Here is a 21,285-nt window from a genome sequence, read left to right on the forward strand (position 1 = left end):
TCTCTTCATGTAAAGGACATTATTAGCCCTATCATGGTTATGTCCTTACGGCGAAGAGAAAATAGCCAGATAATCCTAAAATCAGCTATTTTCTCTTCGCCATAAGGACATTATGGTCACGTTCTTATCCGAAAGGACCTTATTAGCCCTATCATGGTTATGTCCTTACGGCGAAGAGAAAATAGCCAGATAATCCTAAAATCAGCTATTTTCTCTTCGCCATAAGGACATTATGGTCACGTTCTTATCCGAAAGGACCTTATTATCCCTCTCATGGTTATGTCCTTACGGCGAAGAGAAAATAGCCAGAATATGCTAAAATCAGCTATTTTCTCTTCGCCATAAGGACATTATGGTCACGTTCTTATCCGAAAGGACCTTATTAGCCCTCTCATGGTTATGTCCTTACGGCGAAGAGAAAATAGCCAGATAATCCTAAAATCAGCTATTTTCTCTTCGCCATAAGGACATTATGGTCACGTTCTTATCCGAAAGGACCTTATTAGCCCTCTCATGGTTATGTCCTTACGGCGAAGAGAAAATAGCCAGATAATCCTAAAATTAGCTATTTTCTCTTCGCCATAAGGACATTATGGTCACGTTCTTATCTGAAAGGACCATTATTAGCCCTATCATGGTTATGTCCTTACGGCGAAGAGAAAATAGCCAGAATATGCTAAAATCAGCTATTTTCTCTTCGCCATAAGGACATTATGGTCACGTTCTTATCCGAAAGGACCATTATTAGCCCTATCATGGTTATGTCCTTACGGCGAAGAGAAAATAGCCAGATAATCCTAAAATCAGCTATTTTCTCTTCGCCATAAGGACATTATGGTCACGTTCTTATCCGAAAGGACCATTATTAGCCCTATCATGGTTATGTCCTTACGGCGAAGAGAAAATAGCCATAATATGCTAAAATCAGCTATTTTATCTTCGCCATAAGGACATTATGGTCACGTTCTTATCCGAAAGGACCATTATTAGCCCTATCATTGTTATGTCCTTACGGCGAAGAGAAAATAGCCAGATAATCCTAAAATCAGCTATTTTCTCTTCGCCATAAGGACATTATGGTCACGTTCTTATCAGAAAGGACCTTATTAGCCCTCTCATGGTTATGTCCTTACGGCGAAGAGAAAATAGCCAGAATATGCTAAAATCAGCTATTTTATCTTCGCCATAAGGACATTATGGTCACGTTCTTATCCGAAAGGACCTTATTAGCCCTCTTATGGTTATGTCCTTACGGCGAAGAGAAAATAGCCAGATAATCCTAAAATCAGCTATTTTCTCTTCGCCATAAGGACATTATGGTCACTTTCTTATCCGAAAGGACCATTATTAGCCCTATCATGGTTATGTCCTTACGGCGAAGAGAAAATAGCCAGATAATCCTAAAATCAGCTATTTTCTCTTCGCCATAAGGACATTATGGTCACGTTCTTATCCGAAAGGACCATTATTAGCCCTATCATGGTTATGTCCTTACGGCGAAGAGAAAATAGCCAGATAATCCTAAAATCAGCTATTTCCTCTTCGCCATAAGGACATTATGGTCACGTTCTTATCCGAAAGGACCATTATTAGCCCTATCATGGTTATGTCCTTACGGCGAAGAGAAAATAGCCAGAATATGCTAAAATCAGCTATTTTCTCTTCGCCATAAGGACATTATGGTCACGTTCTTATCTGAAAGGACCATTATTAGCCCTATCATGGTTATGTCCTTACGGCGAAGAGAAAATAGCCAGAATATGCTAAAATCAGCTATTTTCTCTTCGCCATAAGGACATTATGGTCACGTTCTTATGCGAAAGGACCTTATTATCCCTCTCATGGTTATGTCCTTACGGCGAAGAGAAAATAGCCAGATAATCCTAAAATCAGCTATTTTCTCTTCGCCATAAGGACATTATGGTCACGTTCTTATCCGAAAGGACCTTATTATCCCTCTCATGGTTATGTCCTTACGGCGAAGAGAAAATAGCCAGAATATGCTAAAATCAGCTATATTCTCTTCGCCATAAGGACATTATGGTCACGTTCTTATCCGAAAGGACCTTATTATCCCTCTCATGGTTATGTCCTTACGGCGAAGAGAAAATAGCCAGAATATGCTAAAATCAGCTATTTTCTCTTCGCCATAAGGACATTATGGTCACGTTCTTATCCGAAAGGACCATTATTAGCCCTATCATGGTTATGTCCTTACGGCGAGGAGAAAATAGCCAGATAATCCTAAAATCAGCTATTTTCTCTTCGCCATAAGGACATTATGGTCACTTTCTTATCCAAAAGGACCTTATTAGCCCTATCATGGTTTTGTCCTTACGGCGAAGAGATAATAGCCAGATAATCCTAAAATCAGCTATTTTCTCTTCGCCATAAGGACATTATGGTCACGTTCTTATCCGAAAGGACCTTATTAGCCCTCTCATGGTTATGTCCTTACGGCGAAGAGAAAAAAGCCAGATAATCCTAAAATCAGCTATTTTCTCTTCGCCATAAGGACATTATGGTCACGTTCTTATCCGAAAGGACCTTATTAGCCCTATCATGGTTATGTCCTTACGGCGAAGAGAAAATAGCCAGATAATCCTAAAATCAGCTATTTTCTCTTCGCCATAAGGACATTATGGTCACGTTCTTATCCGAAAGGACCATTATTAGCCCTATCATGGTTATGTCCTTACGGCGAAGAGAAAATAGCCAGAATATGCTAAAATCAGCTATTTTCTCTTCGCCATAAGGACATTATGGTCACGTTCTTATCCGAAAGGACCTTATTATCCCTCTCATGGTTATGTCCTTACGGCGAAGAGAAAATAGCCAGATAATCCTAAAATCAGCTATTTTCTCTTCGCCATAAGGACATTATGGTCACGTTCTTATCCGAAAGGACCATTATTAGCCCTATCATGGTTATGTCCTTACGGCGAAGAGAAAATAGCCAGATAATCCTAAAATCAGCTATTTTCTCTTCGCCATAAGGACATTATGGTCACGTTCTTATCCGAAAGGACCATTATTAGCCCTATCATGGTTATGTCCTTACGGCGAAGAGAAAATAGCCAGATAATCCTAAAATCAGCTATTTTCTCTTCGCCATAAGGACATTATGGTCACGTTCTTATCCGAAAGGACCATTATTAGCCCTATCATGGTTATGTCCTTACGGCGAAGAGAAAATAGCCAGATAATCCTAAAATCAGCTATTTTCTCTTCGCCATAAGGACATTATGGTCACGTTCTTATCAGAAAGGACCTTATTAGCCCTCTCATGGTTATGTCCTTACGGCGAGGAGAAAATAGCCAGATAATCCTAAAATCAGCTATTTCCTCTTCGCCATAAGGACATTATGGTCACGTTCTTATCCGAAAGGACCATTATTAGCCCTATCATGGTTATGTCCTTACGGCGAAGAGAAAATAGCCAGAATATGCTAAAATCAGCTATATTCTCTTCGCCATAAGGACATTATGGTCACGTTCTTATCCGAAAGGACCTTATTAGCCCTCTCATGGTTATGTCCTTACGGCGAGGAGAAAATAGCCAGATAATCCTAAAATCAGCTATTTTCTCTTCGCCATAAGGACATTATGGTCACTTTCTTATCCAAAAGGACCTTATTAGCCCTATCATGGTTTTGTCCTTACGGCGAAGAGAAAATAGCCAGATAATCCTAAAATCAGCTATTTTCTCTTCGCCATAAGGACATTATGGTCACGTTCTTATCCGAAAGGACCTTATTAGCCCTCTTATGGTTATGTCCTTACGGCGAAGAGAAAATAGCCAGATAATCCTAAAATCAGCTATTTTCTCTTCGCCATAAGGACATTATGGTCACTTTCTTATCCGAAAGGACCATTATTAGCCCTATCATGGTTATGTCCTTACGGCGAAGAGAAAATAGCCAGATAATCCTAAAATCAGCTATTTCCTCTTCGCCATAAGGACATTATGGTCACGTTCTTATCCGAAAGGACCATTATTAGCCCTATCATGGTTATGTCCTTACGGCGAAGAGAAAATAGCCAGAATATGCTAAAATCAGCTATTTTCTCTTCGCCATAAGGACATTATGGTCACGTTCTTATCTGAAAGGACCATTATTAGCCCTATCATGGTTATGTCCTTACGGCGAAGAGAAAATAGCCAGAATATGCTAAAATCAGCTATTTTCTCTTCGCCATAAGGACATTATGGTCACGTTCTTATCCGAAAGGACCTTATTATCCCTCTCATGGTTATGTCCTTACGGCGAGGAGAAAATAGCCAGATAATCCTAAAATCAGCTATTTTCTCTTCGCCATAAGGACATTATGGTCACGTTCTTATCCGAAAGGACCTTATTAGCCCTCTCATGGTTATGTCCTTACGGCGAAGAGAAAATAGCCAGAATATGCTAAAATCAGCTATATTCTCTTCGCCATAAGGACATTATGGTCACGTTCTTATCCGAAAGGACCATTATTATCCCTCTCATGGTTATGTCCTTACGGCGAAGAGAAAATAGCCAGATAATCCTAAAATCAGCTATTTTCTCTTCGCCATAAGGACATTATGGTCACGTTCTTATCCGAAAGGACCTTATTATCCCTCTCATGGTTATGTCCTTACGGCGAAGAGAAAATAGCCAGAATATGCTAAAATCAGCTATATTCTCTTCGCCATAAGGACATTATGGTCACGTTCTTATCCGAAAGGACCTTATTAGCCCTCTCATGGTTATTTCCTTACGGCGAGGAGAAAATAGCCAGATAATCCTAAAATCAGCTATTTTCTCTTCGCCATAAGGACATTATGGTCACTTTCTTATCCAAAAGGACCTTATTAGCCCTATCATGGTTTTGTCCTTACGGCGAAGAGAAAATAGCCAGATAATCCTAAAATCAGCTATTTTCTCTTCGCCATAAGGACATTATGGTCACGTTCTTATCCGAAAGGACCTTATTAGCCCTCTCATGGTTATGTCCTTACGGCGAAGAGAAAAAAGCCAGATAATCCTAAAATCAGCTATTTTCTCTTCGCCATAAGGACATTATGGTCACGTTCTTATCCGAAAGGACCTTATTAGCCCTATCATGGTTATGTCCTTACGGCGAAGAGAAAATAGCCAGATAATCCTAAAATCAGCTATTTTCTCTTCGCCATAAGGACATTATGGTCACGTTCTTATCCGAAAGGACCATTATTAGCCCTATCATGGTTATGTCCTTACGGCGAAGAGAAAATAGCCAGAATATGCTAAAATCAGCTATTTTCTCTTCGCCATAAGGACATTATGGTCACGTTCTTATCCGAAAGGACCATTATTAGCCCTATCATGGTTATGTCCTTACGGCGAAGAGAAAATAGCCAGATAATCCTAAAATCAGCTATTTTCTCTTCGCCATAAGGACATTATGGTCACGTTCTTATCCGAAAGGACCATTATTAGCCCTATCATGGTTATGTCCTTACGGCGAAGAGAAAATAGCCAGATAATCCTAAAATCAGCTATTTTCTCTTCGCCATAAGGACATTATGGTCACGTTCTTATCCGAAAGGACCATTATTAGCCCTATCATGGTTATGTCCTTACGGCGAAGAGAAAATAGCCAGATAATCCTAAAATCAGCTATTTTCTCTTCGCCATAAGGACATTATGGTCACGTTCTTATCAGAAAGGACCTTATTAGCCCTCTCATGGTTATGTCCTTACGGCGAGGAGAAAATAGCCAGATAATCCTAAAATCAGCTATTTCCTCTTCGCCATAAGGACATTATGGTCACGTTCTTATCCGAAAGGACCATTATTAGCCCTATCATGGTTATGTCCTTACGGCGAAGAGAAAATAGCCAGAATATGCTAAAATCAGCTATATTCTCTTCGCCATAAGGACATTATGGTCACGTTCTTATCCGAAAGGACCTTATTAGCCCTCTCATGGTTATGTCCTTACGGCGAGGAGAAAATAGCCAGATAATCCTAAAATCAGCTATTTTCTCTTCGCCATAAGGACATTATGGTCACTTTCTTATCCAAAAGGACCTTATTAGCCCTATCATGGTTTTGTCCTTACGGCGAAGAGAAAATAGCCAGATAATCCTAAAATCAGCTATTTTCTCTTCGCCATAAGGACATTATGGTCACGTTCTTATCCGAAAGGACCTTATTAGCCCTCTTATGGTTATGTCCTTACGGCGAAGAGAAAATAGCCAGATAATCCTAAAATCAGCTATTTTCTCTTCGCCATAAGGACATTATGGTCACTTTCTTATCCGAAAGGACCATTATTAGCCCTATCATGGTTATGTCCTTACGGCGAAGAGAAAATAGCCAGATAATCCTAAAATCAGCTATTTTCTCTTCGCCATAAGGACATTATGGTCACGTTCTTATCCGAAAGGACCTTATTATCCCTCTCATGGTTATGTCCTTACGGCGAAGAGAAAATAGCCAGATAATCCTAAAATCAGCTATTTTCTCTTCGCCATAAGGACATTATGGTCACGTTCTTATCCGAAAGGACCTTATTATCCCTCTCATGGTTATGTCCTTACGGCGAAGAGAAAATAGCCAGAATATGCTAAAATCAGCTATTTTCTCTTCGCCATAAGGACATTATGGTCACGTTCTTATCCGAAAGGACCTTATTATCCCTCTCATGGTTATGTCCTTACGGCGAAGAGAAAATAGCCAGATAATCCTAAAATCAGCTATTTTCTCTTCGCCATAAGGACATTATGGTCACGTTCTTATCCGAAAGGACCTTATTAGCCCTCTCATGGTTATGTCCTTACGGCGAAGAGAAAAAAGCCAGATAATCCTAAAATCAGCTATTTTCTCTTCGCCATAAGGACATTATGGTCACGTTCTTATCCGAAAGGACCTTATTAGCCCTATCATGGTTATGTCCTTACGGCGAAGAGAAAATAGCCAGATAATCCTAAAATCAGCTATTTTCTCTTCGCCATAAGGACATTATGGTCACGTTCTTATCCGAAAGGACCATTATTAGCCCTATCATGGTTATGTCCTTACGGCGAAGAGAAAATAGCCAGAATATGCTAAAATCAGCTATTTTCTCTTCGCCATAAGGACATTATGGTCACGTTCTTATCCGAAAGGACCATTATTAGCCCTATCATGGTTATGTCCTTACGGCGAAGAGAAAATAGCCAGATAATCCTAAAATCAGCTATTTTCTCTTCGCCATAAGGACATTATGGTCACGTTCTTATCCGAAAGGACCATTATTAGCCCTATCATGGTTATGTCCTTACGGCGAAGAGAAAATAGCCAGATAATCCTAAAATCAGCTATTTCCTCTTCGCCATAAGGACATTATGGTCACGTTCTTATCCGAAAGGACCATTATTAGCCCTATCATGGTTATGTCCTTACGGCGAAGAGAAAATAGCCAGAATATGCTAAAATCAGCTATTTTCTCTTCGCCATAAGGACATTATGGTCACGTTCTTATCTGAAAGGACCATTATTAGCCCTATCATGGTTATGTCCTTACGGCGAAGAGAAAATAGCCAGAATATGCTAAAATCAGCTATATTCTCTTCGCCATAAGGACATTATGGTCACGTTCTTATCCAAAAGGACCTTATTAGCCCTATCATGGTTTTGTCCTTACGGCGAAGAGAAAATAGCCAGATAATCCTAAAATCAGCTATTTTCTCTTCGCCATAAGGACATTATGGTCACGTTCTTATCCGAAAGGACCTTATTAGCCCTCTCATGGTTATGTCCTTACGGCGAAGAGAAAAAAGCCAGATAATCCTAAAATCAGCTATTTTCTCTTCGCCATAAGGACATTATGGTCACGTTCTTATCCGAAAGGACCTTATTAGCCCTATCATGGTTATGTCCTTACGGCGAAGAGAAAATAGCCAGATAATCCTAAAATCAGCTATTTTCTCTTCGCCATAAGGACATTATGGTCACGTTCTTATCCGAAAGGACCATTATTAGCCCTATCATGGTTATGTCCTTACGGCGAAGAGAAAATAGCCAGAATATGCTAAAATCAGCTATTTTCTCTTCGCCATAAGGACATTATGGTCACGTTCTTATCCGAAAGGACCATTATTAGCCCTATCATGGTTATGTCCTTACGGCGAAGAGAAAATAGCCAGATAATCCTAAAATCAGCTATTTTCTCTTCGCCATAAGGACATTATGGTCACGTTCTTATCCGAAAGGACCATTATTAGCCCTCTCATGGTTATGTCCTTACGGCGAAGAGAAAATAGCCAGAATATGCTAAAATCAGCTATTTTCTCTTCGCCATAAGGACATTATGGTCACGTTCTTATCCGAAAGGACCATTATTAGCCCTATCATGGTTATGTCCTTACGGCGAAGAGAAAATAGCCAGATAATCCTAAAATCAGCTATTTTCTCTTCGCCATAAGGACATTATGGTCACGTTCTTATCAGAAAGGACCTTATTAGCCCTATCATGGTTATGTCCTTACGGCGAAGAGAAAATAGCCAGAATATGCTAAAATCAGCTATTTTCTCTTCGCCATAAGGACATTATGGTCACGTTCTTATCCGAAAGGACCATTATTAGCCCTATCATGGTTATGTCCTTACGGCGAAGAGAAAATAGCCAGATAATCCTAAAATCAGCTATTTTCTCTTCGCCATAAGGACATTATGGTCACGTTCTTATCCGAAAGGACCATTATTAGCCCTATCATGGTTATGTCCTTACGGCGAAGAGAAAATAGCCAGATAATCCTAAAATCAGCTATTTTCTCTTCGCCATAAGGACATTATGGTCACGTTCTTATCCGAAAGGACCATTATTAGCCCTATCATGGTTATGTCCTTACGGCGAAGAGAAAATAGCCAGATAATCCTAAAATCAGCTATTTTCTCTTCGCCATAAGGACATTATGGTCACGTTCTTATCAGAAAGGACCTTATTAGCCCTATCATGGTTATGTCCTTACGGCGAAGAGAAAATAGCCAGATAATCCTAAAATCAGCTATTTTCTCTTCGCCATAAGGACATTATGGTCACGTTCTTATCCGAAAGGACCTTATTAGCCCTATCATGGTTATGTCCTTACGGCGAAGAGAAAATAGCCAGATAATCCTAAAATCAGCTATTTTCTCTTCGCCATAAGGACATTATGGTCACGTTCTTATCCGAAAGGACCATTATTAGCCCTATCATGGTTATGTCCTTACGGCGAAGAGAAAATAGCCAGAATATGCTAAAATCAGCTATTTTCTCTTCGCCATAAGGACATTATGGTCACGTTCTTATCCGAAAGGACCATTATTAGCCCTATCATGGTTATGTCCTTACGGCGAAGAGAAAATAGCCAGATAATCCTAAAATCAGCTATTTTCTCTTCGCCATAAGGACATTATGGTCACGTTCTTATCAGAAAGGACCTTATTAGCCCTCTCATGGTTATGTCCTTACGGCGAAGAGAAAATAGCCAGAATATGCTAAAATCAGCTATTTTCTCTTCGCCATAAGGACATTATGGTCACGTTCTTATCCGAAAGGACCATTATTAGCCCTATCATGGTTATGTCCTTACGGCGAAGAGAAAATAGCCAGATAATCCTAAAATCAGCTATTTTCTCTTCGCCATAAGGACATTATGGTCACGTTCTTATCCGAAAGGACCATTATTAGCCCTATCATGGTTATGTCCTTACGGCGAAGAGAAAATAGCCAGATAATCCTAAAATCAGCTATTTTCTCTTCGCCATAAGGACATTATGGTCACGTTCTTATCCGAAAGGACCATTATTAGCCCTATCATGGTTATGTCCTTACGGCGAAGAGAAAATAGCCAGATAATCCTAAAATCAGCTATTTATTTATTTATTTATTTATATATATAAAGTGGGGTGGCGAGTCTTGTGCTGTGTTGTGCTGCTCAGTCCAGTCCAGTGTAGTCAGTGTATTGTGCTGCATCAGCCCAGCCAGTCACAGTGTTGGTGTTCTCTGCTTCCATAACTCCAGTGTAGCTCTATAAAGTTTTGTTGTGTTGTGCTGCATCAGACCAGTGGTAGTGTCCTGTTCATTAGTCATTCCAGTGACGATGTACGCTGCTGCTATATGTACACTGCTGCCATATAATAATAATAACAACAACCACAAGTCCCTTACAGTGTTATTGTGTTGTGCTGCATCAGACCAGAGGTAGTGTCCTGTTCATCAGTTATTCCCGTCATTCCTATGCCGCATATTGTCTCATAACTCCCAAAAAATAATGGAGAACAAAAATTTAGAGGATAAAATAGTGAAAGATCAAAAAGAACAACTTCCTCCTAGTGCTGAAGCTGCTGCCACTAGCCATGACATAGACAATTAAATGCCATCAACGTTGTCTGCCAAGTCCGATGCCCAATGTGATAGTAGAGGGCATGTAAAATCCAAAAAGCCAAAGTTCAGTAAAAATAAACAAAAAAAAAATGTAATCGTCTGAGGAGAAACGTAAACTTGCCAATATTCCATTTACGACACGGAGTGGCAAGGAACGGCTAAGGCTCTGGCCTATGTTCATGGCTAGTGGTTCAGCTTCACATGACGATGGAAGCCCTCATCCTCCCGCTAGAAAAATTTAGAGTTAAGCTGGAAAGAGCACAGAAAAGAACTGTGCGTTTTGAGATGGTATCACAAATCCCCAAGGAGAGTCCAAGTGTGTCGGCAGTTGCGATGTCTGACCTTCCCAACACTGGATGGGAAGAGGTGGCTCCTTCCACCATTTGCACGCCCCCTGCAAGTGCTGGAAGGAGCACCCACAGTCCAGTACCTGATATTCAAATTGAAGATGTCACTGTTGAATTACACCAGGATGAGGATATGTGTGTTGCTGGCGCTGAGGAGGAAGTTGACGATTAAGATTCTGATGGTGATTTGGTTTGTTTAAGTCAGGCACCGGGGGAGACACCTGTTGTCCGTGGGATGAAGAAGCCCATTGTGATGCCTGGGCAAACTACCAAAAAAGCCACCTCTTCGGTGTGGAATTATTTCTACACAAATCCGGACAACAGGTGTCAAGCCATCTCTTGCCTCTGTCAATCCGTAATAAGTAGGGGTAAGGATGTTAACCACCTACTAACATCCTCCCTTATACGTCACCTGCTGCGCATTCATCAGAAGTTAGTGTCAAGTTGTGAAACTTTGGTTAAGAGTGTAAGCCGTCCACTGACACCTAAATCCCTTCTTCCTTGTTAGGGTCTCCTGCCCTGTGCTGCCACGTCGTCATGGCAACCGTGAGACAAGTGCTAGCGGAGTAACCTGAGCGCAGCTGATACTCCGGTTCGGGTCTTTTGCTGTGCAGTGGTTATAGGCTCTGTGCATGGCAGGGGATCCGGTGCTGGTTTTTGTGCTCACAGTCTGTGAGGTCTGAGTGGGGCATGGACAGCACCTGCTTTATAAGGCCTCTTTTCAGGGTAAGCAGATGCTGCTGAATCTTTGTTGGTTAGTCAGTTTCTGAAAGTTAGCCAGTACTGTGTAGCTTTGTATTTGTTTGTTGCTTACTGCAAATAGGCCTGGGGATTTGGTATTACACTCCAGACCTAGCAGTAAGACTGGAGTCAGTCGTTTAGCTTGCTGGGGTTCTGTTACTACTCTGTGAACTTAGCAAGTTTGCGTCTGTATTCGAAAACTTGCCTGTCTAATCCTGTCTCACTGTGCTAGGTGTCAGGGGTCAGTTTAGTGGCAGTAAGCTGAACCTGTGCACTGCAAGTGAGAATTAGGATTGTGGAGACTCTCCTTGTGTCTATCATTCCATCTCTGACCAAGGAGTTTACTGCCACACCCGTTGGTAACCCTTTAGGGTTTTGCTGTTGCCCTTAGCAACAGCATTTCGGGTTCTCTACGTATTAAAACACAACATCTTGCTTTTCCCATCTGAGCAGTTCTAATACAAGGGAGATACCCAGTTCCTTAGCCTCTGGGCTTCTCTGTTCACTTTGTGTGTATTTTGTTACCCTATCACCTTCTGTGTACTTTATGTCATATTCCCCAGTCTGTCTGTGAGTCCATTTGTTTTGCATAACAGTTCAAACACCAGTACATTCCTGCAGGCACTGGAGTGCATAACAGTCCTGACACCAGTACTTTCCTGCAGGCACTGGTGTGCATAACATTCCTCCTGTAACCAAGCTCCTGCAAGCTATACCACCAACTCCCTCAACGTCAACTTCCTCCTCAGTCAGGAACGTCAGTAATCCTGCAGGACATGTCACTGTCAAGACTGAGGAGTCCTCCCCCAACCGGGATTCCTCCGGAAGGTCTTTGGGTGGTAACATAATAACATAGTATCTAAGGTTGAAAAATGACAATTGTCCATCGAGTTCAACCTATTTGTGGTCTCCTATGCACAATTATTTTGTATAAAATTTTGACTGAAGTTGATGACTGCCGTTACGTTTTACCCCTCTTTTTTATAATAACCATAATGCGTGACTATGCCCCATAATCCTGGATATCCTTATCCATTAAGAATTTATCTAACCCATTCTTAAAGGTGTTGACTAAGTCGGCCATTACAACTCCCTCAGGCAGGGAATTCCAAACACGTATCGTCCTTACCGTAAAAAAGCCTTTACGTCGTATTGTGCGGAATCTCCTCTCCTCTAACCTGAGTGAGTGTCCACGAGTTCTCTGTGTTGATCTAACCAAAAACAGGTCCTGCGCAAGATCTGTATATTGTCCCCTTATATATTTGTAAATGTTGATCATGTCCCCTCTTAATCTCCTCTTTTCCAGTGTAAACATGCCTAGCCTTGCAAGCCTTTCCTCGTATTCCAGCATCTCCATACCCTTAATTAGTTTGGTCGCCCGCCTTTGAACCTTTTCTAGCTTCAGGATATCCTTTTTGTAGTAAGGTGCCCAGAATTGTACACAGGATTCAAGGTGTGGCCTCACAAGTGATTTATATAACGGGAGTATAATACTCTTGTCCCTAGCATCAATTCCCCATTTTATGCGTGCGAATATCTTATTAGCCTTCTTTGCTGCAGTCCTACTTTGGGTACTACTGCTTAGTTTGCTATCTATGAGGACACCTAAGTCCTTTTCCAATACAGAATCCCCTAATTTTACCCCATTTAGAAGGTAGGTGTTATTTTTGTTCTTGTTACCACAGTGCATTACTTTGCACATGTCTGTATTGAAGCGCATTCTCAATTTCGCTGCCCAACCTTCTAATTTAACTAAGTAATTCTGAAGCGACTCAGCATACCCCTCCGCATTTATAACTTTACAAAATTTGGTATCATCTGCAAAAATTTACACCATGTTCTCTAGACCAGGGATTCTCAAACTCGGTCCTCAGGGACGCACACAGTGCATGTTTTGCAGGTCTCCACACAGAATCACAAGTGAAATAATTAGCTTCACCTGTGGACCTTTTAAAATGTGTCTGTGAGTAATTAATACACCTGTGCACTTGCTGGGTTACCTGCAAAACATGCACTGTGTGGGACCCTGAGGATCCAGTTTGAGGACCCGTTCTCTAGACCTTCTGTTAGGTCATTAATGAAAATATTGAACAATAGCGGTCCTAATACTGAGCCTTGCGGCACACCACTTAGTACTTCAGTCCAAGCTGAAAAAGATCCATTAACCACAACGCGCTGCTCCCTATTATCTAACCAGTTTTTGACCCAAGTGCATATTGTGCTTCCTAGCCCTGATTCTTGTAGCTTGTAGAGAAGTCTCACGTGTGGTACAGTGTCGAATGCTTTGGCAAAATCTAAAAAGATTACATCTACCTCTTTACCCTGATCTAGGTTTGCGCTTACTGTTTCATAAAAGCCAAGTAAGTTGGTTTGACAGGATCTGTCCTTCATAAACCCATGTTGATTCCTTTTAATGACCTTATTGACTTCAAGGAACTTCTGAATACTATCTCTTAGAATACCTTCCAATACTTTCCCCACTATAGATGTAAGACTAACTGGTCTATAATTACCTGGTTCAGCTTTACTTCCCTTTTTGAATATAGGCACTACTTCCGCTATACGCCAGTCTTTGGGATGAACCCAGGAACTGGTCTTTGGGCCCAGCGGAACCAGAGATATAGTCGCCCCAACCGGGTGACCCCAAGCCCCAGTTGGGAGTTTCGGAATCACCGGTGAATATCTCTGGTTCCTGTGTACCGATTCACCAACGATAGCCCAGACACCCCTGTCCATGTGGTCAAAATTTGGGGTCAATCGGTTCACATGAACCGGAGATATTGACCGTTTAACCGGTGGCCCCTAGCCCCCATTCAAAGTCAATGGGCGAGTTGGGGTTCAATCGAACCCCGATATCTCCCGATCTAAGGGGTCTATACAAATTCCGAAATATATGTTTTGTTCAGGAGACTCTTCTCTTTCCTACGAGCCTATCCCAAAAATGTTAGCATACTTGGGGGGCTAGCTAATCTGTATGACTTTTTTTTAGGGGGGTCAGATTTGGGGTCCGATTTCACGGCCCCCTGATTTTTCATCAAAAATCCGAGATATACATTTTGGAGAGGAGATTCTGAGCTACATTTTCTACATAAGGGTCGGGGTCAAAGGTCATGGCCCCTGACCTCTGGGCACTTCCAAACACTGTGATCCTAGTTTTGGGGGATCCCAATCCACTTTGGAGCTTAGATCCCAATAGCGCACAGGTAGCCCCAGCGATTCTGTACCCCAATACGAAATTTCTAGTCTTTGGGGTCAAAAACGGGGGTGCTGGGCTTCGGGGGACACTGCCCCCCCACCTCTTCCGGACCATGCACCCCAACATTTTGAAACTTGGAGGGGTGATAGAGAAGATACTCTTCTGTATGCCTGCCAAATTTGGGGTCACTGGCACCCCAGCAACAGAAGATAAAGCTCCATAAGTGGACCCCATGTGATCTCTTGTGGGAGAACACCGCTGGCTGGAAGTAATGGGTCTCCGGTTCCTGTGGAGCTATTTACACCCACTAGTAGATGAGTATCTTCTCTATATTTGTCCCAATTTTGGGGTGATTCGGTACAGGGGAACCGGAGATATAGACCGGCAAAGTCATGAACCTGTACCCGTGCACTCCCGGGTAAGCTAATGGCCAAGTACCGCTTACTGGAACTCATGGTTCTCCTGTTCCTGTGGAACTATTTACACCCAATTTGGTAGACTAGTAGAGGGGTATCACCTGCATATTTGGCCCAAATATGGGGTGATTCGGTATTGGAGAACCAGAGATATAGACCGACAAAGTAAAAAAAATCTTTACCTGGGCTCTCCCGGGTAAAGAAATGGCGAAGTACCGCTGACTGGAAGTTATGGATCTCCGGTTCCTGTGGAGCTATTTACACCCAATTTGGTACACTAGTAGAGGTATATAACCTCTATAAGATATATATACATAGATTTAGATATAGACCGTCAAACTCAAAAACATGTACCCGACACTCATCGGATAAGCCCAAAGACCAAGTACCGGTGGCTGGTAGTCATGGATCTCCGGTTCCTGTGGAGCTATTTATTCCAAATTTGGTACACTAGTAGATGAGTATCCCCTCTATATTTGTGCCAAATTTGGGGTGATTCGGTCCAGCAGATCGGGGCACTGGTTTTCAACCTGTGTAGCTCTGTTTTCTCATGGAGCTGGTACTTGCCCAGAGAGGAGATCCAGACCTACAAAACATATATCTCAGATAGTTTATTGACCCCTGGGAACCGGAGATACAACCGGCCAAAGTTCACCCAAATTCCTATAGACTATAATGGGACCCGTTAATTTCTGCCTGAACCCTGATATCTCAACCGCCTTTAGACTCACATGCCCGGCTAGGTTCTCATAAATTAAAGGGGAGCTATCAGGGGGTACCAGAAGTTTTAATGTATCTACTCAGGAACTGGAGATATGACCGTTCAAAGTCAACCCCCATCCAAAGTCCACACTTTTTCAGCCTGACTTCCAAGTTGCTCCCCCTTGCACCCCAAAATTATGCGCTCGTTGGAAAGAGTTGATCCTGAGGATTCAGGAACCGTTGAAACCTAGTTTCTAGCCCGTCCAGAACCAGAGTTATTCTGGATCAAAGACGGAGAACCACCATTCAAACATGACCCATGAAAGCCACGTTCCACCTCCTTATATCTGTTTTTTTATACCGTTCTTGGAACCGGAGATATACCTGCTCAAACCCGGCCAAAACGCTCCCATTGAGGCAGTATTTTGACTGCTCAACCGGGCATAACTTAGGATCCCGGGCAACGATAAACTTGGTTTCAAGTTCTCCTGAAAGCTGAGATATTCAGATATTCAGATTTCCAACGGTAAGGGAACCAAGTTTCTACCTACCCGGGAACCGGTGTTTGATTCCAGAAACTGAGCTCAATCCATACAATAATTTCCCCAACTGAAATCCATGGGAAAAAGAGTGTGGCGGTAAGTTTAAAGGGGTATATCTCTGGTTCTGTTGGACCGAATCACCCCAAATTTGGCCCAGTGATAGAGGGGATACTAGTGTACCAAATCTCATAAATTTGGCTTTTCTGGAACTGGAGATCCATGACTTCCAGCCACCGGTACTTGGTCACTTGCTTACCCAGGCTCTGACGATTGGTTGGTCAATATCTCCGGTTCTGTTGGACCCAATGAACCCAAATTTGGCCCAGATATAGAGGGGATACTCTGCTAACAGTCTAACAAGTCCCATAAATTTGGCTTTTCGGGAACCGGAGATCCATGACTTCCAGGCACCGGTACTTGGTCACTTGCTTACCCAGGCTCAGACTGGGTAAAGTCATCACGGGTGACTGGACGGTTGACCTAGCTCCATACCTCCAAAACAGCCCAAAATTGGTGATGTTCCCAGGATCAAGCTCCATAAGTGGTGGAAGGGAACCAGCCCCCCTCCAAAAAAATATGGACTATTAAGCCCACCCCGACTGGCCCCCCTCCCCGGATTCAAAGCCCACCATCCACCGCCTGGAAGTTGTTGATGCGCTGATTTCATTGCACTAAGTCTTGTTTCGGTACAAGTTCCCAAAGCACCGACTTATGGCCACAAATATTCTGGTTCCAGACCTGGAATTCACCAAAACGGCACCCACCAGGACAGGAGGGCCTCTTTGAACCCAGGAACCCTTCCATACACCCTGGATCCAAAACATCACTTCCACCAGTGGGGGCCATATATTTTTTTCTTTCTGGAGCCCTTTTTTTTTTTAGAGTACTTTAATGACAACGGCGCTGGTTGCAGCTCATCTCTGGTTCTTTGAACGGGGCCAAAAGTTTCAAATTTGGGTCACAATATCTCATGTTCTGTTGGATCCAATGACCCCAAGTTTGGACCACATATAGAGGTGATATGCAGCTACTACTGTACCAAATTTGGGGTCAATGGCTCCACAGGAACCGGAGATCCATGACTTCCAGACAGCGGTACTTGGCTATTGTCTTACCCGGGAGAGCCCCGGTAAAAGTTGGAGGATTTACCGGTCTATATCTCCGGTTCTGTTTAACCCAATGACCCCAAATTTAGCCCAAATATAGAGGGGATACTCTGCTACTACTGTAACAAATTGGGTTTCAAATTGGGTTTAAATAGCTCCACGGGAACCAGAGATCCATGACTTCCAGCCAGCGGTGTTTTCCCATTGACTTACCCGGGGCTCTCCCGCAGGCGGAAAAGTCAAGTGGGGTCCACTTCTGGAGCTATAACTTTCATTCCTGGGCTGCCAGTGACCCCAAATTTGGCAGGCATACAGAAGAGTCTCTTCTCTATCAACCCACCAAGTTTCAAAATTTTGGGGTGCATGGCCCAGAAGCGGTGGGGGGGTAGTGTCCCCCAGGGCCTAACACCCTCATTTTTGACCCCAGAGACTAGAAACTTCGTATTGGGGTAAAGAATCACTGGGGCTACCTGTGCCCCATTGGGGTCTAAGCTCCAAAGTGGATCAGGACCCCCCAAAACCTGGACCAGTGTTCTGAAGCATCCAGAGGTCATGACCTTTGACCCCCTATACACCGAGGGTCCCCAATCAGTCCAAATTTCCAACCTGTGCCCCTCCAGATGCTGTGGAACAACACATCCCAGCACCCCATGCCACAGTTTTGATATTAAGGCATGTTGAAACGTGTAGTTTCACAAAAGCTGGAGGGCCACAGGTTGAATACCTATGCAGTACAATCAAGCTATTTATTTACAGTTTCTTATATAGCGCAGCATATTCCGTTGCGCTTATTTCCCCTTTGCTGTTACTTTTATTTCTTTCTTCTAATTGGTCCGCTTCTATGAATAAAAATATTTTTTATGATATATTGGTCATCTTATTTTTTCAAATTACATATGTACTCTGAAGTTAGTTAATAATAGATATTTATTAATGGTTTTCAGACTCTGTCCACAGGACCACAAACCGAGCACATTTTAGAGATGAACTATCATGAACTTAGGTATACTCATCGCTCACTGACATTTTAAAAGATCAACAGGTGGAGCCAACTATTATTATATTCTTCTTTGTTTAGAACGTGAAAACATGAACGGTTTGGGGACCTGAGGACAGAGTTGTAGTCTGTCCTAGTACTTGTATACAGACGAGAGGGTATAAATATTGTAAACTCCCCTGGGGCAGAGACTGATGTGAATTTTTATAATTTAAGGTCTGTTTAAAATACGTGCGTTACGTAAATAATGTTATTTCACATGAAAAAATATTCTGCTTGAAGCTAGTTATCTTCCTAGGACAATAGCAGTCCATAAATAATTCAAAATGATGGATGTATTTTATCATTTTCAATTTACAAAGTATAATCTGACAAGCCTGTGGACTTCACAATTGAGGACCAATATTCCAAACTAGGAATAATTTTCAAGTTTCAGGAAACACCAATACTGGAATAATAATCAGCCACAATGTAAAACTATTTTCATCTACAAGGTTCATTAATACATTTTTCCTTTAAAATTTAGTTGACGACATAGGGATAGGGTCTATATGATGGTTGCAGTTTGATAGACAGTATCTAGTTAGACAGTCAATAGCCAGACACCATATGTTAGACAGACATTACGTCGACATGGTCAAAATTTCAACATGAAAATGGTTGACCACTAAAAAATAGACACCCTGTTTTTTGCATTTTTGTGGATAATTTTGTCAACTGGGACTCCAATTGTAGACTTACCCTCGCCTCACTTGCCACAAGGTTTATAACCAACTCTATGCCAACATGGATAGAGAAGGTATGAAATAGTCCAAATACATGTTACATTAAACAAAAAAAAAATTGTCTATCTTTTTTTTGTCGACCACTTTCATGTCAACCTTTTGTACTGTCTCACATATGGGGGAGAATTCATAATGTTTGAAAAGTCAGTTGGGTGTCTGTTTTTTCATATCTAATATATAGGGTGGAAAAAGACAACCAACCGATTTTTCAAACATTTGAATTCCCCCCCATGGTGTCTATCTATTGACTGTCTAACTAGACACTGTCTATCAACCGGATACCCTATATGATGGTGATGGCAGAGCAAAACTTGTGTTTAGGATATATGTTCTATTAGTTTGACCCAATATGGGCTAAGTAAAGTATCTTGAACCATCGCAGTAACAGAGTCCTCAAAAGAATGCGCCTATACTATATGTATGAGAAATATGGATGGACAAGCTTTCACCGGGCGTGTGTGGCATATTAGTGAGTTATTTAAGTTAGGTATTGTACAATGACTGCAGTTTAGATCTAAAAATGTTATCAGGCATTTGTTTCAGAATTATATGATTACATAGGCAAAATGAAAATAAAATTAAACTTGTTAAGTGATAATGAACCTCGGGTGAGGTCAGGGCATGTTAGCTGGTCGGCACAGAACACTCATTAAGCCCGTAATGCACACAGCATGGTGGACATGAACACCAAGGCACATGGGGGGATGGGGGGGGGGGTGTCATTGCGAGTTGATCGCATGTAGCAACTTTTTGCTGCTCGTGCGATCAACCTGACGTCGCCTATGGGGGACTGTATTATAGCATAGCAGTGCTGTGAACACTTGTGCAGCACTGCTATGCTAAAAATGTTTCTATCAAAACAAGACCCTGTGCGACGGATCCATCGATGAAGGTCCCAGTCCTGACGTCAGACATCCACCCTCCAAACACCTGTGTTGGACTTACCACGCCTGGAAACCGGTGAGTATCCTCCCCGTAACGCCTCCCACTTGACCGTCTTATTGCTATCGCTGGTGCGATCACATTTCTTGTTGGCAGCATCGTTGTCCAGTGACGTCGCACGTGCGCAATGCAGACGCCGCAAATTTCCCACCCGATCCGAATAACCCCCATGGTTGGTTATAAGTATACCAATGTTTTATAGAATATATATTTCAGTATCCTTAGGGTGCAGCTTTTGTCTTCCCCATTCATTCCTTTCAAAATTTCCTCTATTATGCCAAATTAAAACAGTTTTTATTCTGCTGTATTTGAACCTGAACAGTAAATTGCATTTAAAAAATCAATATATATTAAAATAAAAACAATACAAATTTGCAATAAATAATTTTTATTTTAAAAACAAATTTAAATATAGAATAACATTTTTGTAATTTTGGAAACATTTTATATGTTTAAGGCATTTCACTTATACTGAAAAGTGCTGAACAGATCAGCAATAAATCCTACTTACGTTAAATGACAAACATAACCACTGCCTAACATGGACAGCTTTAAACATCATCTAAACTTTTGTGAGTATCAGGGGAGTAGTAGACGTAGCACTCACTAGCATAATGCAGACTGTTCATAGAGGTACCACTCTCTGTAGTGCTGAAATGGAAATAAAATATTCTGCGTTCAGTCTCTGCAAGTGTTCTCACTAATATGGTGACTAACAAGGTATACACAATAAAATATAGTAGTGCTGCAAATCTTTATTGTAGCAAATAGGCACACTGCTCTAAATACAGTTTCATTTGGGCGCTGCCCATGAGAGCAGAAGTACATGGGACCCCTCATTAGGAACGAGTGGTGGTAAGGGAATGTGGTTGTGGCACATCTATAGCAGCTGTTGATAAACCCTTATCAATATTCAAAGTGCCAGATTTCAAATATAAATTTTTTAATTAATCCTATTGCCAAACCCTACCCAATACAAAGTGCATTAACACATATACAACAGGTATATTCTACAATTGCGTTTTGGAGGCGTGGCCGGACCGTGCAGGTGGCGGGCCGCAGCGGTTGCGTGACGTAACATGTAGCAGCTGTGACCATGGGCAGCGACGAGCAACTCCCGTTCAACCGCAGGAGCTGCACTGGCCGGGA

The sequence above is a fragment of the Pseudophryne corroboree genome, unplaced genomic scaffold (assembly GCF_028390025.1).
Source record: "Pseudophryne corroboree isolate aPseCor3 unplaced genomic scaffold, aPseCor3.hap2 scaffold_1334, whole genome shotgun sequence".
NCBI lineage: Eukaryota > Metazoa > Chordata > Amphibia > Anura > Myobatrachidae > Pseudophryne > Pseudophryne corroboree.